This window comes from Rhodnius prolixus, unplaced genomic scaffold, assembly GCF_049639745.1.
Source record: "Rhodnius prolixus isolate KJV_2025 unplaced genomic scaffold, Rpr scaffold_7, whole genome shotgun sequence".
Taxonomy (NCBI): domain Eukaryota; kingdom Metazoa; phylum Arthropoda; class Insecta; order Hemiptera; family Reduviidae; genus Rhodnius; species Rhodnius prolixus.
This window is the reverse complement of record NW_027411582.1, coordinates 22815009-22831002: the sequence shown is the minus strand read 5'-3', so window position 1 is coordinate 22831002 and position 15994 is coordinate 22815009. Positions and strand designations below refer to the sequence as shown.

General features: G+C 34.6%; 1 protein-coding gene across 2 annotated transcripts in view; it reads right to left on the bottom strand.

Annotated features, from left to right (window-relative positions):
* The window catches only part of if (integrin subunit alpha inflated), a 356189-nt gene that overhangs the window by 311382 nt on the left and 28813 nt on the right, over window positions 1-15994 (bottom strand). The gene's annotated exons all lie outside the window — the stretch shown is intronic.

Genomic DNA, 15994 nt, shown 5'->3' with positions numbered 1-15994 from the left:
TTACCAATTTTTGAAGGCAGGGCTTAACTTCTAACTACCAATTAGTTATCGTGGAAAGGAGCGAAAGCTCATAATTTACTGTAAACAATTTTTCTTAACAAATAAAAAGTAGCCATACGCGGGATTCGATCTGACGATCTCTCACACACAAAGCCAAGCTCTTGACCACTAGACCAACGACCGCCCATAAATTTTCATTAATATTGTCTACAATTTAGTATATGTCACAAACCTTTATGCCAAAATATTTGTTTAGACTTAGATTGTAATAGGAGGTAGCAATCTATTACTCATTCAATCTTCAAATATCTTAAATAGAAAAGTATTAATAGTTTTTGTAAAGTAATTATTTAAATATTAATTAGCATATCTTAGTATTATTATTTATATATATGAAAAAAAAACCAACAAATATGTATTATTAAGTTTAACAGATATATGAAGTGAAGTATTATAGATGTATTATACAGATAAGGCAACATATAAATATAATAATACTTCATTGTATTATCTGCAAAGAAGAGTTTCTTACAAATTGCAATTATCGCCGACATGTAGTATTATACAGAAAGATAAATATGATTTAGTATTTCAATGAGCATATGTCATATTAAAGTATTTGACATGAAAGAACATTATTTAAATTGCATGTAAAAATTCTTTGTGGCGTCAGTTTTAATAAAGAATCTTTATATATTCGTGTCTTTTTTTTTTTTTACAAATGTTTTTCAAAGAGATATTTATTAAATTCAAAAGTATGGAGAGATTTATCTTTTTTCTTAATAAATGAGTTGTTTTTAAACGAAAAAATGGGAACACAGCTGCCTTCTTGATCCCTCAACATGGCGTCGAATATAATAATAAAAACAAACACTAGTGAAATATTAAAATTTAATACTAGTCCTCATGAATGGGCCTTAATCTATGTATATTTTATTGAACGCTTATTAATTATAATTAATAAAAGATTGCAATAAACAGATCCTTATTAAACACTAACATTATTCTCAAGGTTCGAACCCACAAATTTTGTACAAAATACAGTAAACATTTGAGTCATACTTGAGCTGTTCATTGCTCAAATCAATTAATTCACACTTTTATATTTTAGATATTTCAAGTGAGAAGTAAAACAAAAAAATTTGAACATCTGTACAATTAGAAAAACTAGTCGACTAATAGAAGCTAGAATATAAATTCTATGTGAGCTTTCGGAATAATAGTTATGGGCATTTTATTATAATGAAACAGAAAAATAAATTCTCCCACAGGTGTTATTTTTTCTAATCCATAACATATGGTTGCACATAGCTTTTTTTGCACGTTAGAAATGCAGTCAAAGAAAGCTAAAGACTAAAGAAATAAGTCTAGAAACGGAAATAATGCACCACAAAGGTAGTTGTTATAAAAGATATTAATTTTAACTAACTAATCTTTAAAAAATAAAGTTGAACATAAAAAGATATTGTAACCGGGTAATAAAACAAAAGTAAAGTCACAAGTATTCCAGCAGGTACATACCTAACTAACTTAGCCGAGAGTGCATCCGTTGCACTGGAGTGCAGACTGCACGCTGTGCTTGCACTACTAACCACTGATCCATACTATTACAAAATAAGTAGCCAAGTTTTTATACTTGTCGTCTAGTTATTTCCATCATAATTTGTATTTAAAATAAATAATTATTTTCTTAAAGAATTTCTTGAACAATTTGCTAGGGTAGTTCTGTTTTTATTTCTATATAATTCTGACTGTTATAAATTGTGTCGGCTATACTTTTAAGTTTACGCTGTAAAATGAGCTACTTACTTAACCAGTTAAGCGTGTTTGATGTGTATACACGTCAAACTAAATCTCTATTACGGTACGTTCGACGTGTATACTCGTTGTGAAAAATATAAAATTGCCATTAACTACGAAAAACTAGAAATTTTAATAAAATACAATAAGAATATTATTTGGTGGGTTGGTTTCCTTTATCTTACCAATAGAACTGCTAAGTATCTTATACGGAGGGGAGTCAGCCAAATGATAAGTGGTTGGTACATGTTTGGTCTCCGCATTAGAGATTAGGGAATTACGCACACAAATAGAAGCTCTCAACCCTTGTGCAATGCCCGTTTTTATCTTTTAGATAGAGATTCAGACCTCAGTACGAGCATGATTTTTCATTTTGCACAGAGAATTCAAAAGCTCTTTTCTTCCTTGTAAAAGCTCTTGCGCCCCTAGTTAACTAGGAGCAATGCATACGTGAAGACGGTGCAAGATTTTTTGAATGAGCACAGAATGCTCTGTAATCTCAAGCTCCCAGAGAGATTGCAGAAAAAGTCGCTTGCAGTGACTATTACAACGTTGTAAATTATTGGTTGTTTTGCCGCTGCGTTCGACACGTGTATACACGTCATTGTCTGATTTTAATTCCGCACACTGTGGGTTTTTTTTAAAAAACTAAATTCCACGCTAAACTGGTTAAGTAGAGATAAGAAAAATTTAAAATGGTTCAACTATTTATGTAACTGTTTTTTGTAAGGAAAACTAGAGAATATTGGACTAAAATTGGCCACTTGAAGGACCATTATTGACGAAATTTCTTATAAAACTTCAAAATAAGGGGATTAGCTAGGTGGTTAGCGTGTACAGGATTCCAGCGCGGAGATCACGAGTTCGAATCCCAGCTGTTGGCCCTTAGAATGTCATTACCCAGGAGCTTCTCACAGCTCACTATCCGGTAATGGGCAGTCTTTTCTCTAACTAGTTAACACTAAAAAAGCTCTGGGCGCCAATAATCTCAGATGTTGATGCGCCTTAAACAAAAAAAAAAATACAATAAGAAATCAGTGCACTGCTCAGGTCAGCGTTCTCTCGTTCCAGAAAAGCCAGGTCCATTACAGGAACAAAAAAAAAAAAAAAATTAAGGACCAGCAGCTGGATTTGAACCCATGGAAGTCCAGTAAGTAAACATGCTCGTTGGAATCCGTTCTCTTTTAACGCATATTATTAGCAGTTTTACGATTTTTATCACATTTCCGTTACACCAATAATATGTAAATAAATATTCAAACATTTTTTATGAATAATTAGGCAGCAAGTTTATTATGAATAATAAATTCCCCAGTAAATACAGCCTGATAATTACGTATTCCCCATATTAATATCCACCATTTAAAGAAGAACATAATTTTAATATTTACAATATTAAAAGAGAAAAACAAAGCAAAAGTGTTCCATATTAGATTTATTTAATGTCACCACCGTGCTGGAGAAGAAACCGCTGCGATAGTTTCCTATAATTTCAGTTTATGATGTTGAAGCCGAAGAACAACCCGCATGTCCTAGTAAGTTATAAAAACGAATTCTGTCAACAAAATACAAGATATTGAAGTCTTTTCACCAACTTAACGAGCCTCCACTATAAATAAATTAGTTCTTGAATCTAAAATAGTTTAAATTTACACGCGATATTCACTTCGTACATGCCATCCTTTTATATTTTGTATAAATAAAAATGGAATATTTAAATATAAACATAGAATTTAACTATTGGGTATAACAGTAAATAAACAACTTAATAAAGTAAAACATTCTGGGAGATATTTTTACTATTCACATCTATCTCTCTATTGGCTTGTATTTTTTAAAAGAATCATTTAAGTCCCCGAATCTGACGAAGCCTCGCAGCATAATTTTTACCCAAATTCAGAGTAGAAGAATATGCTCAAGTTAGGATCAAATAATAGTCCAATGGATGAACGTTCACCAATTTTTTCAATTTTTTATTGTTCTAAGATTATGAAAATTACAATAATATTAATCTATATTTTTAGCTTTTGTTCTATTTTATTATTATTCTTGTTTTTAATTAGCAAGTTAATTGGCAGACAATCTAAATTACCACTAGAACATAAACGACTAATGTACAACAGCTTATTCAAACCGATCTGGACTTACGGACCTCGAACTGTGGGGTTCAGCCAAACTTTCCAATTCACAAAAGATCCCCAGTCCTACCAATCCAAAATACTCCGTCAGATTACGAATTCTCCATTGTACGAGGGTCGTTTTAAAAGTCCACCACTGGCGCGTATCGAGGTTATGTTTAGTTAGTAGCATCTCTTGGAAGAACACACACCAAGTTTCAGCCAGATCGGTCTATTTCTTTGTGTTTGGCATTCGTTTGAATCGAGGAAGTCGAGTGATTTTCAAAAAATGGACGAAAAAGGATTTCGTGTGTTGATTAAACACTACTTTATGAAAGGCAAAACGCCTCAGGAGACTAAAGAGAAGCTTGATAAACATTATAGTGACTCTGCACCTTCGATTAGAACAGTTTATAAGTGGTTTCAAAATTTACGGAGTGGCCATATGGGCACAAGTGATGCTGAACGTTCTGGACGCCCTGTTGAGGTTACTACTCCAGAAATCATTGATAAAATCCATGATATGGTGATGGATGACAGAAGAGTGAAGGTGCGTGAGATTGCTAGTGCTGTGGGCATCTCGAATGAACGGCTACATAATATTTTTCATCAACATTTGGACATGACAAAGCTATCCGCAAGATGGGTGCCGCGATTGCTCACGCTTGACCAAAAACGAAAACGTGTGAAGTGTTGCAAGGACGGTTTGCAGCTGTTCCAGAAGAATCCGCAGGACTTTAAGCGTCGTTTCGTCACTGTGGATGAAACATGGATACATCACTACACTCCTGAGACCAAAGAACAATCTAAACAATGGGTTACCAAGGGGGAATCTGCGCCAAAAAAGGCGAAGACCGTTCCTTCGGCCGGAAAGATTATGGCGACTGTCTTTTGGGATTCGCAAGGAATAATCCTCATCGACTATCTGGAAAAGGGTAAAACTATTACAGGTGCATATTATTCATCGTTATTGGACCGTTTGAAAACCGAGCTGCAAGAAAAACGCCCACGATTGGCCCACAAAAAAGTCCTTTTCCATCACGACAACGCACAAGCTCACACCTCAGCAGTTGTGGTCGCAAAATTAATGGAAATAGGATTCCAACTCGTTTCACATCCCCCCTATTCTCCAGACTTGGCTCCCTCGGACTACTATTTGTTCCCCAATATGAAGAAATGGCTGGCGGGAAAAAGATTTTATTCAAACGAGGAGGTGATTGCAGAAACGAATGGCTATTTTTCAGACTTGGACAAATCCTATTATTCGGAAGGGATCAACAAACTAGAGCAGCGTTGGACGAAGTGTATAAGCCTAAAAGGAGACTATGTTGAAAAATAAAAAAGGTTTACCCCAAAAAATTAAGTAGTTTTTATTTTTGCACGGACTTTTCAAACGACCCTCGTATGTCTCTAACTCCACCCTCCATAACGATCTCAAAATCTCATATATAACTGACGAATCTAAATCTGAAAATATAGAAAATTCTTTGACTCTCTTCCATTCTGTACAAATCCTCTTGTTCGAAATCTTGCCTCCACATTCAGATTCCAGATCGTCCTCCACGCTGTTGGCCTCGTGACCAGCTTCAGTAGTGCAAGAAACTGCAGCGAGAGTGTTGCCGGTGGACAGCTTCTCTCCTCAAGCTGATCCTGTCATGAAGTCTTCTCTTATCATATTCACTGATTACATTTTATTCTTTTTGTAGATTGTGAAGAACAAATAAATTAAAAAGAAAAATAGCAAGTTATTCTTGTAAAATCATTTGTATGAATTTGATTTATTTACTTTATTTTCCTTTTTATAAGATAGTTTTTCATTTTTATCATTTTATTTAATTACAATAGTTTTTTATTGTCTGATTGCAGCTAGCATATGATTACGCCATTTTTTATTTTATTTAATCTTACCTTATTAATATCAATTTTAGTTAACCAGCTTTATTCGTATCCGTACAGGAAATTATTTCTTTCAAAACCACTTCCGTTTAAAAATAAAAAAATTGCAAACTGTAGGTGATTGATGTATTCGATAGATTTCATTTACTGCGCTAAAATGTTTAAAAGTAAAATTTAGTAATGAATCAATCGTATATTAGTTGAAGTTATATTCCAAAATTATATTAAACATTAAGGCACCACAGTAGCCGAGCGGTTAGAGGCGAGACCTGTAAAACTAATATGTATTGTGATCGTGGGTTCGATTCCCAGGTCTTAGGTCTTGGATTTTATTTAATGGTTAATAAACGAATTTTACAGTAAAGTATGTTTACTAGTCGCCTTCGTAGTTTGACGTAAAGCCCGCCTGAAAAAATTATAGGCAATTATTAAAATTATATTAAACATTAAAATAGGAGAGTTAATAAAAAAAAATTAAAGTCTTCATGACTATCAAAAAGCTGCTAAGAGTTTTACAACAGTAAAAACTCGGTCATAATAATCATGCGAGGGCGTCCGTTGCATAACTAACACTAATAATAATTATTCTGTTAGCGGTCAAGGCCGACATCAGCAACATAGCCGTAGGCTAGTGGCCACATCAAGATTTGTTGCATTACATTCTAACAGTTTGGTATTCATAAGTTATCATTAAAGAATTGCGATTTGCTAGATTTTTTTATATTGTACATGAACGACAGAAAATTTGTTAATTAAAATTGTAATTATTACTGTGAAAAATAAAGTGGGTGTTGACTTGCGTATATAATTAACAAATACAGTCTTTTTATTTATATATAAAGGCGCCACGGTAGCCGAGCGGTTAGAGGCGAGACCTGTAAAGCTAATATGTATTGTGGTACTGGGTTCGATTCCCGGTCTTTAGGCCTTGGATTTTATTTAATGGTTAATAAAAGAAACTTAGCATCAGCTAATCATTTAATAATTAACATTGCCGAAGCTCTTGGAAAATCTGGAAAATCAAGGAAAGAACATTAATTTTGGTTGGTGCAAAGCTCATTGTGGTATTTCTAATAATGAAACAGTAGATTTACTTGCTAAGGAGGCCTGTAGTTCTGGTGATTACTTAGCGATCCCTCTTCCACCATCAGATTTAAAGTGCTGGGTAAAAAGAAAAATCCTGGAAAAATGGCAGTGGAAATACGAAAATTCGGATAAGGGCTTATTTTATAAAACAATGGTACCACAGGTTAACCATAAAGTGTGGTTTAAAGATGGTTATTTTGGCAAAAGAATTGTTACCATAATAAATAGAATGCGAGCAAACCATGGTATTTGTAAGTCATATTTGTTTAGAATAGGTAAATTGGCCTCTCCTCTTTGTAGGAGATGTAATGAGACGGTGGATTTTGAACACGTTGTTATGGTTTGCCCTAATTATAGTAAAGAAAGGGAAAAGTTTTTTAACGAAATCTCGAGATATTACACTGTTCACCTCCATTTTAAGGAGATAATATTCTCAAATAATATCTACGTGTATTCTTCTTTGGTAGAATTTATTAAACATTACAATATTTAAAAACCTACCAGCCAGTTATTGCTAAAAACAAATACAAGTTGATTGGTTAATAGTGTAAACACTGATACCAATTAAAAAAAAAAAAAACGCCGTGGACGGAGGTGACTAGCAAACATACTTTACTGTAAATTTCTTTTATTAACCATTAAATAAAATTTAAAGGCCTGAAGACCGGGAATCGAACCCAGTACCACAGCATATATTAGCTTCACAGGTCTTGCCTCTAACCGCTCGGCAACCGTGGCGACACCTAATTGGTAGTTGGTCATAAAGCCAGCCTGAAAAAATAGGCAATAAGTGTATATAATAGTTGATGATCTGATGATGTAAATGATGCGTGATGAGTTGGAGAAAAGAAACTATCCAGCGGCAGCACTTTCTACAAGAAATCCAATGTTGATGATGTCGATAATGACATCAAGTGCGGAGTAGAAGCCTTTTAGCAAGAATTAGTGGGTATGATACTCTGGGTAAGCCTAGCAAAAACTAGACTAAATGAGATTCTCGGAGAAAGAAATGATCAATACCATTGACGTAATTTCCTCAGAAATCTTGGCTACTCTATTTGGCAATCAATTCTTAATGAAGTTAATTTAAGACTGATTGTAACTGATCCGAGTTATTGATATTGCCTTGGTGACCGGGGCGTTCATTCAGAACAGGAAATGAATTTGAGATGACAGCTCTGCTCTGGTCCAGAACATTTTCCTCTTTTATCCTCATAGGATCTGGGTCCAGTATTTTAAGACTGTGAAATTCCACAACATGTTCTCAAAATAGACGTGGGTGGAAACCTCAGGTTAGGAGCAGGCGACAATGCTGTATTTTAACTTAAAACAGGAAATAAATAATTATTCTTTTTCTATTAAAATAATCAATTTTTCTGATATTCGTCAACAAAAGACGAAGTAATAGCTTAGAATGAATCAAAGCAGCTAATGTGGGAGCTAAAACATCTGAAAAGTGAAAAAAAAAACAGAATTTTTGTTCTTTTTCAATTTTTAGAACTAATTTTATGAGGCAATAAAGTGATGTCGGAAACTTGGAGGTCTTCTAAAGCAAAGTTATAAATTTTTATGACTCATTGTTATGTTTCATGTTCAACTGCGGCAATGGCTAACTAAGCAAAAACATATTTATTACGGTAGAAACCATTTTAAACTAAATTTATGAACTATTTTTACAGAATTTATGAAAGAATTTTGAGGAATCTTCTTTCAATGATAACCCTTAAAGGGTTAAAAAAAACAGTTCTTCATTAAATTACACCATATTGGAATGCAGTTAGTATACGAGGGTCGTTTGAAAATTCCGTGCAAAAATAAAAACTACTTAATTTTTTGGGGTAAACCTTTTTTATTTTTCAACATAGTCTCCTTTTAGGCTTATACACTTCGTCCAACGCTGCTCTAGTTTGTTGATCCCTTCCGAATAATAGGATTTGTCCAAGTCTGAAAAATAGCCATTCGTTTCTGCAATCACCTCCTCGTTTGAATAAAATCTTTTTCCCGCCAGCCATTTCTTCATATTGGGGAACAAATAGTAGTCCGAGGGAGCCAAGTCTAGAGAATAGGGGGGATGTGAAACGAGTTGGAACCCTATTTCCATTAATTTTGCGACCACAACTGCTGAGGTGTGAGCTGGTGCGTTGTCGTGATGGAAAAGGACTTTTTTATGGGCCAATCGTGGGCGTTTTTCTAGCAGCTCGGTTTTCAAACGGTCCAATAACGATGAATAATATGCACCTGTAATAGTTTTACCCTTTTCCAGATAGTCGATGAGGATTATTCCTTGCGAATCCCAAAAGACAGTCGCCATCTTTCCGGCCGAAGGAACGGTCTTCGCCTTTTTTGGCGCAGATTCCCCCTTGGTAACCCATTGTTTAGATTGTTCTTTGGTCTCAGGAGTGTAGTGATGTATCCATGTTTCATCCACAGTGATGAAACGACGCTTAAAGTCCTGCGGATTCTTCTGGAACAGCTGCAAACCGTCCTTGCAACACTTCACACGATTTCGTTTTTGGTCAAGCGTGAGCAATCGCGGCACCCATCTTGCGGATAGCTTTGTCATGTCCAAATGTTGATGCAAAATATTATGTACCCGTACATTCGAGATGCCCACAGCACTAGCAATCTCACGCACCTTCACTCTTCTGTCATCCATCACCATATCATGGATTTTATCAAAGATTTCTGGAGTAGTAACCTCAACAGGGCGTCCAGAACGTTCAGCGTCACTTATGCCCAATGTTTTTTTTTTAGTCTAGTTTACAAATTTTATAACCCCGATCCTGTATCTTCATTTTTTGAGGAGTTACGGTCAAAAACCTGATTGGAGTTACATAAGGACCACTGGTTTTGGCAATGATTATGAAAACTACATAAAAAACTGCGAAAGATGACGTTAACCCCGTTTCGATATCCCTAATATTAGTTGAGATATTTAAGATCAAAGTTACAATTATCACAATTATCACATTACAATTATCTATTCGTGAACGGTTTTCGATATTAATTTTCCACTAGAAATACACGTTTTGGGAGGTCCTCTGACTGCAAAAAATGTTGATAGTGACGCAAAGAACAAAAATAATAATTAAAGATTTTAAAACATGTAGTGTTAAGTAATGGTTGTGAGTGAATCAGGATAAATTTGTTTTATCATCAAATAAAAGCAATCATCAGATCATTTGAATCCACCCAGTATGCAAGACTTCTTGACCTATGATTGTAGTCAAGAATGTTTTATGTAGTTTTCATAATCATTGTCAAAACCAATGGTCCTTATGTAACCTCAATCGGGTTTTTGGCCGTAACTCCGCCAAAAATAAAGATACAGCATCGGGCATGGAAAATTTGAAAACTAGACCAAAAAAAACATATAGTTTACTTCGTACGTTTTTTCGAAATTCCGCTTCCTAAAAAGTTATTAGCGATTGGTGCGTTTTAAATGGATCACCCTGTATATACAGATTTAGCGGGACTTACACGGGAATATTGGTAATGACAATGGGACAGATACAATAGAGTAATTACAATGTTCAATTTTGACAATAAAATAGATATTGGGAAATTTCTTTTAATACAAAAAAGCCGGAAAAACCAAAAACCCTTATGAACTAAATAACATAAGAACCAAATGATTAGTAAATTTAAAAGAACGCAGCAATAATTGTGTGCAGAAGTATGTGTCTGTCCTAAAGTTAACTGTGTTGTTTTGTTTCACTATGTGGCACATTTCTAGAAAATTACATTTGTACTGGTTCTTTTCCCCTATCAAGTACTGTCACATTCTGGAAGTTAAAATTGTGTTTATTGTCAAAGTGGTGTCTAAGTAGCGCGGTGGAATTGTCATCTTTTTTTCGTCTTACAATCATATTGATGCTGGTTACAACCTTGCCTTAAGATACTGGACTTGTCTGGCCTTCATAACCAACTGTCACAGTCTTGGCAATTTATTTTGCTGGATAGTTTTCCGATTTCCATTTATTTAGACCTCGCAAAGCGTTAAGATGTGTACGAGGGTCGTTTGAAAAGTCCGTGCAAAGCCAGAGAGATAGCACCACTGGCGCGTATCGAGGTTATGTTTAGTTAGTAGCATCTCTTGGAAGAACACACACCAAGTTTCAGCCAGATCGGTCTATTTCTTTGTGTTTGGCATTCGTTTGAATCGAGGAAATCGAGTGATTTTCAAAAAATGGACGAAAAAGAATTTCGTGTGTTGATTAAACACTACTTTATGAAAGGCAAAACGCCTCAGGAGACTAAAGAGAAGCTTGATAAACATTATGGTGACTCTGCACCTTCGATTAGAACAGTTTATAAGTGGTTTCAAAATTTTCGGAGTGGCCATATGGGCACAAGTGACGCTGAACGTTCTGGACGCCCTGTTGAGGTTACTACTCCAGAAATCATTGATAAAATCCATGATATGGTGATGGATGACAGAAGAGTGAAGGTGCGTGAGATTGCTAGTGCTGTGGGCATCTCGAATGAACGGGTACATAATATTTTGCATCAACATTTGGACATGACAAAGCTATCCGCAAGATGGGTGCCGCGACTGCTCACGCTTGACCAAAAACGAAATCGTGTGAAGTGTTGCAAGGACGGTTTGCAACTGTACCAGAAGAATCCGCAGGACTTTAAGCGTCGTTTCGTCACTGTGTATGAAACATGGATACATCACTACACTCCTGAGACCAAAGAACAATCTAAACAATGGGTTACCAAGGGGGAATCTGCGCCAAAAAAGGCGAAGACCGTTCCTTCGGCCGGAAAGATTATGGCGACTGTCTTTTGGGATTCGCAAGGAATAATCCTCATTGACTATCTGGAAAAGGGTAAAACTATTACAGGTGCATATTATTATTCATCGTTATTGGACCGTTTGAAAACCGAGCTGCAAGAAAAACGCCCACGAATGGCCCACAAAAAAGTCCTTTTCCATCACGACAACGCACCAGCTCACACCTCAGCAGTTGTGGTCGCAAAAATAATGGAAATAGGGTTCCAACTCGTTTCACATCCCCCCTATTCTCCAGACTTGGCTCCCTCGGACTACTATTTGTTCCCCAATATGAAGAAATGGCTGGCGGGAAAAAGATTTTATTCAAACGAGGAGGTGATTGCAGAAACGAATGGCTATTTTTCAGACTTGGACAAATCCTATTATTCGAAAGGGATCAACAAACTAGAGCAGCGTTGGACGAAGTGTATAAGCCTAAAAGGAGACTATGTTGAAAAATAAAAAAGGTTTACCCCCAAAAATTAAGTAGTTTTTATTTTTGCACGGACTTTTCAAACGACCCTCGTATTGTTGGTTTAGTGGGTTCGATTCCAGTACTCTAGGCCCTTGGATTTTATCTAACGGTTAATGTGAGATATTAACTCCTACCCAGTAGCTATTTAATCAGCAATTTATGGGGTGATCGAGATAATAAGAGTAACTTTATCATAAGCATGATAAAAAGCCCCAAATTTCTCGAAAACTTAAGATTACACTTTTGTCTTTTATTTTTGTGCTTATATCTACAATTTTACACTATATTTTTATTTTATTATTTTAGTATTTTGTAGTAGATGAAAACTACCACACGATTAGATAAAGCCAAACTCCCACCGTTATCTATTTCTAGCCTATCTATTTCCTTCCTTTGGCAGAATTGAACAATTACAAAAAAGAAAAACTACGTCATAGCCCTCTTAATGCAATAATATACTACGTGCATGGTGACTCACTGTTTATAATTCTGCTCAGACAAAATTATCTACAACTTCTACGGAAAACGTATTGATTTTTTAGGTGTCCGCCTAAAAGCATAGATAGAATAAAATAAAATTTCATGCAGTACTTACGAACCTGAATAGTATAATAAGTTTGGAAAATGTGGTTAGGTCAGCCATGCTAGATAATATGGCTGATTATTTCCATCGGAGGAAACTTTTTTTAATTAATCAAACTTTGGAGTATAGAATTTGACTTTAACTACTTTACCTTGTCACAATACGTTAGATTTTTTTTTTTTACCCATTATTCTTTAAGGTGCGTCCATATCCGATGGCTCCCGAAAATAAAAAACACGTATTTAATCATTTTTAGTTTGTTTTATTTTCAGTGATTGACCAATTTTTCTTAAACCCCTGTATCTCGAGATACAGCATCCAACTTTTGTTTTTCAAATGGAACGTTATATTTTTTGTGCATATTTTTATAGTATTTGAGCTCCTAAAAAAACAAAAAAAAAAAATTTTGAAATCGGTTAGGTTTTTCAAAAGTTATGGTAATTTAAAATATGAAAAACAACTTTCAATTTATTGTCAAAATTACGTTATTTTTTTTAATCTCTTCAAACTGGGCACAATCAACGGATAGGCAAGCCAAAACCCTGGACTCCCACGCTTTGCTTGTAGCAGCACTTATGGTGGCGAAGTCAAGATCTAGGCAGGCTAGAGTTATTCGACGTTCAGGTTGTTTTTCCTACAAACGTTTGGTGTGGAGTTTTAGGAAATCAACTAATCGGCCCATACTTCTACAGAGAGAACTTAACTGGTGCAAGGTATCTAACTTTTTTTTAAGCGATCTTTTGCCAATTCTGCTTGAAGATGTTCATCTACAACATCGGCCAGATAAGTACTTTCAACAAGATGGTTGCCCGGCGAGAGTGGTTCGAGGTTACCTGGACAGAAATTTCCATGAAAAGTGCTTAGGGACTTTTCAATTGTCCCATCCAATGGCCACCTCGATCTCCGGACTTAACCCCAATGGACTATTTTTTGTGGGGATATCTAAAAAATGAAGTGTAAAGTATCCTTAATCCCGTGGCTTCAGTCGATGATCTGAAACGTCGAATAACTCTAGCCTGCCTAGATCTTGACTTCGCCACCATAAGTGCTGCTACAAGCAAAGCATGGGAGTCCAGAGTTTTGGCTTGCCTATCCGTTGATTGTGCCCAGTTTGAACAGATTCTTTAAAAAAATAATGTAATTTTGACCATAAGGTGAATTTTTTTTTTCATATTTTAAATTACCATAACTTTTGAAAAACCTAACCGATTTCAAAAAAAATTTTTTTGTTTATTTTAGGAGCTCAAATACTATAAAAATATGCAAAAAAAATATAACGTTCCATTTGAAAAACAAAAGTTGGATGCTGTATCTCGAGATTCAGGAGTTTAAAAAAATAGGTCAGTCACTGAAAATAAACTAGACTAAAAATGATTAAATACGTGTTTTTTATTTTTTCGAAATTTCCCGCCGTTAAAAAAAAAAGTGGGTGGAGCATATAACTCTGGTCACCCTGTAGACAATACTGACCATCACTGGACACTATAAGAAGCTCTAAGGGCTAGCATCCAGGATCTCCCTGAGGGAATTCAGTACCAAAAACCACTGAACTCTTCTCTTTCCTCTCACAACATCATTGTTTTAACATCAAAACAATCATTTATTGTTTGCCAGATTAGGCCCCATGGTCATTGAGTAGGTAACACCCAAAGTAGCCTACGTAGAAAATTAAATTGACTCAACTTTAGTAATGCATAAAATATTTTATGAGTGAATAATCTCAAGTTCTGTGAGTCAATACATTAAACCCACACCCACATTGATTTAAATTGCACTTAAAGTGCACTTTACTCGAAAAAAGACACATCTATTTATAATTTCGATAAATAATGAATAAATGGATAAAGTTATGAGTCACAGATAAAAAGGAATAGAGTCTTCATTTAAAACCGGAAGTTCAATTTGGCTAAGGTGAGTCCACTTTTTGGCAGTAGATGAAAATTGGCACAAAATTTGGAAAAAGATGCCAGATTTTTATGTCAACCATGAGTCAGAATATACACGTGATTAGTTCAAAATTTAAACCTCTATATCTCTCTTCGTAGTGTTCCGATTGTAATGATTCCTTTATCAAATTGTAGGGATAAGTCTACTCTATAACTGGTATAAATAGCAATGTTAATGAGTTATTTAAGGTTAAATTTTGGAGGTTTTGAAATCGTTCGAATTTCAAACCTCTATATCTCTTTTCTTATTCATCCGATTGTAATGATTCCTTTACCAAATTGTAGAGAAAAGTCTACTCTATAACTAGTATAAGTGACTATGTTTTAATGATAATAGTTAATGAGTTATTTAAGGTTAAATTTTGGAGATTTTGAAATCGTTCAAATTTCAAACCTCTATATCTCTCTTGATATTGTTCTGATTCCTTTACCAAATTGTAGAGCTAAGACTACTCTATCACTGGTATAAATGACAATGTTTTAATGATAATAGTTAATGAGTTATTTAAGTTTAAATTTTGGAGATTTTGAAATCGTTCAAATTTCAAACCTCTATATCTCTCTTCTTATTCATCCGATTGTAATGATTCCTTTACCAAATTGTAGAGAAAAGTCCACTCTTTAACTGGTATAAATGACAATGTTTTAATAATTATAGTTATTGAGTTATTTAAGGTTTAATTTTGGAGGTTTTGAAATCGTTCAAATTTCAAACCTCTATATCTCTCTTCTTATTCATCCGATTGTAATGATTCCTTTACCAAATTGTAGAGAAAAGTCCACTCTTTAACTGGTATAAATGACAATGTTTTAATAATTATAGTTATTGAGTTATTTAAGGTTTAATTTTGGAGGTTTTGAAATCGTTCAAATTTCAAACCTCTATATCTCTCTTCTTATTCATCCGATTGTAATGATTCCTTTACCAAATTGTAGAGCTAAGACTACTCTATCACTGGTATAAATGACAATGTTTTAATAATTATAGTTATTGAGTTATTTAAGGTTTAATTTTGGAGATTTTGAAATCGTTCAAATTTCAAACCTCTATATCTCTCTTCTTATTCATCCGATTGTAATGATTCCTTTACCAAATTGTAGAGAAAAGTCCACTCTTTAACTGGTATAAATGACAATGTTTTAATAATTATAGTTATTGAGTTATTTAAGGTTTAATTTTGGAGATTTTGAAATCGTTCAAATTTCAAACCTCTATATCTCTCTTCTTATTCATCCGATTGTAATGATTCCTTTACCAAATTGTAGAGCTAAGACTACTCTATCACTGGTATAAATGACAATGTTTTAATA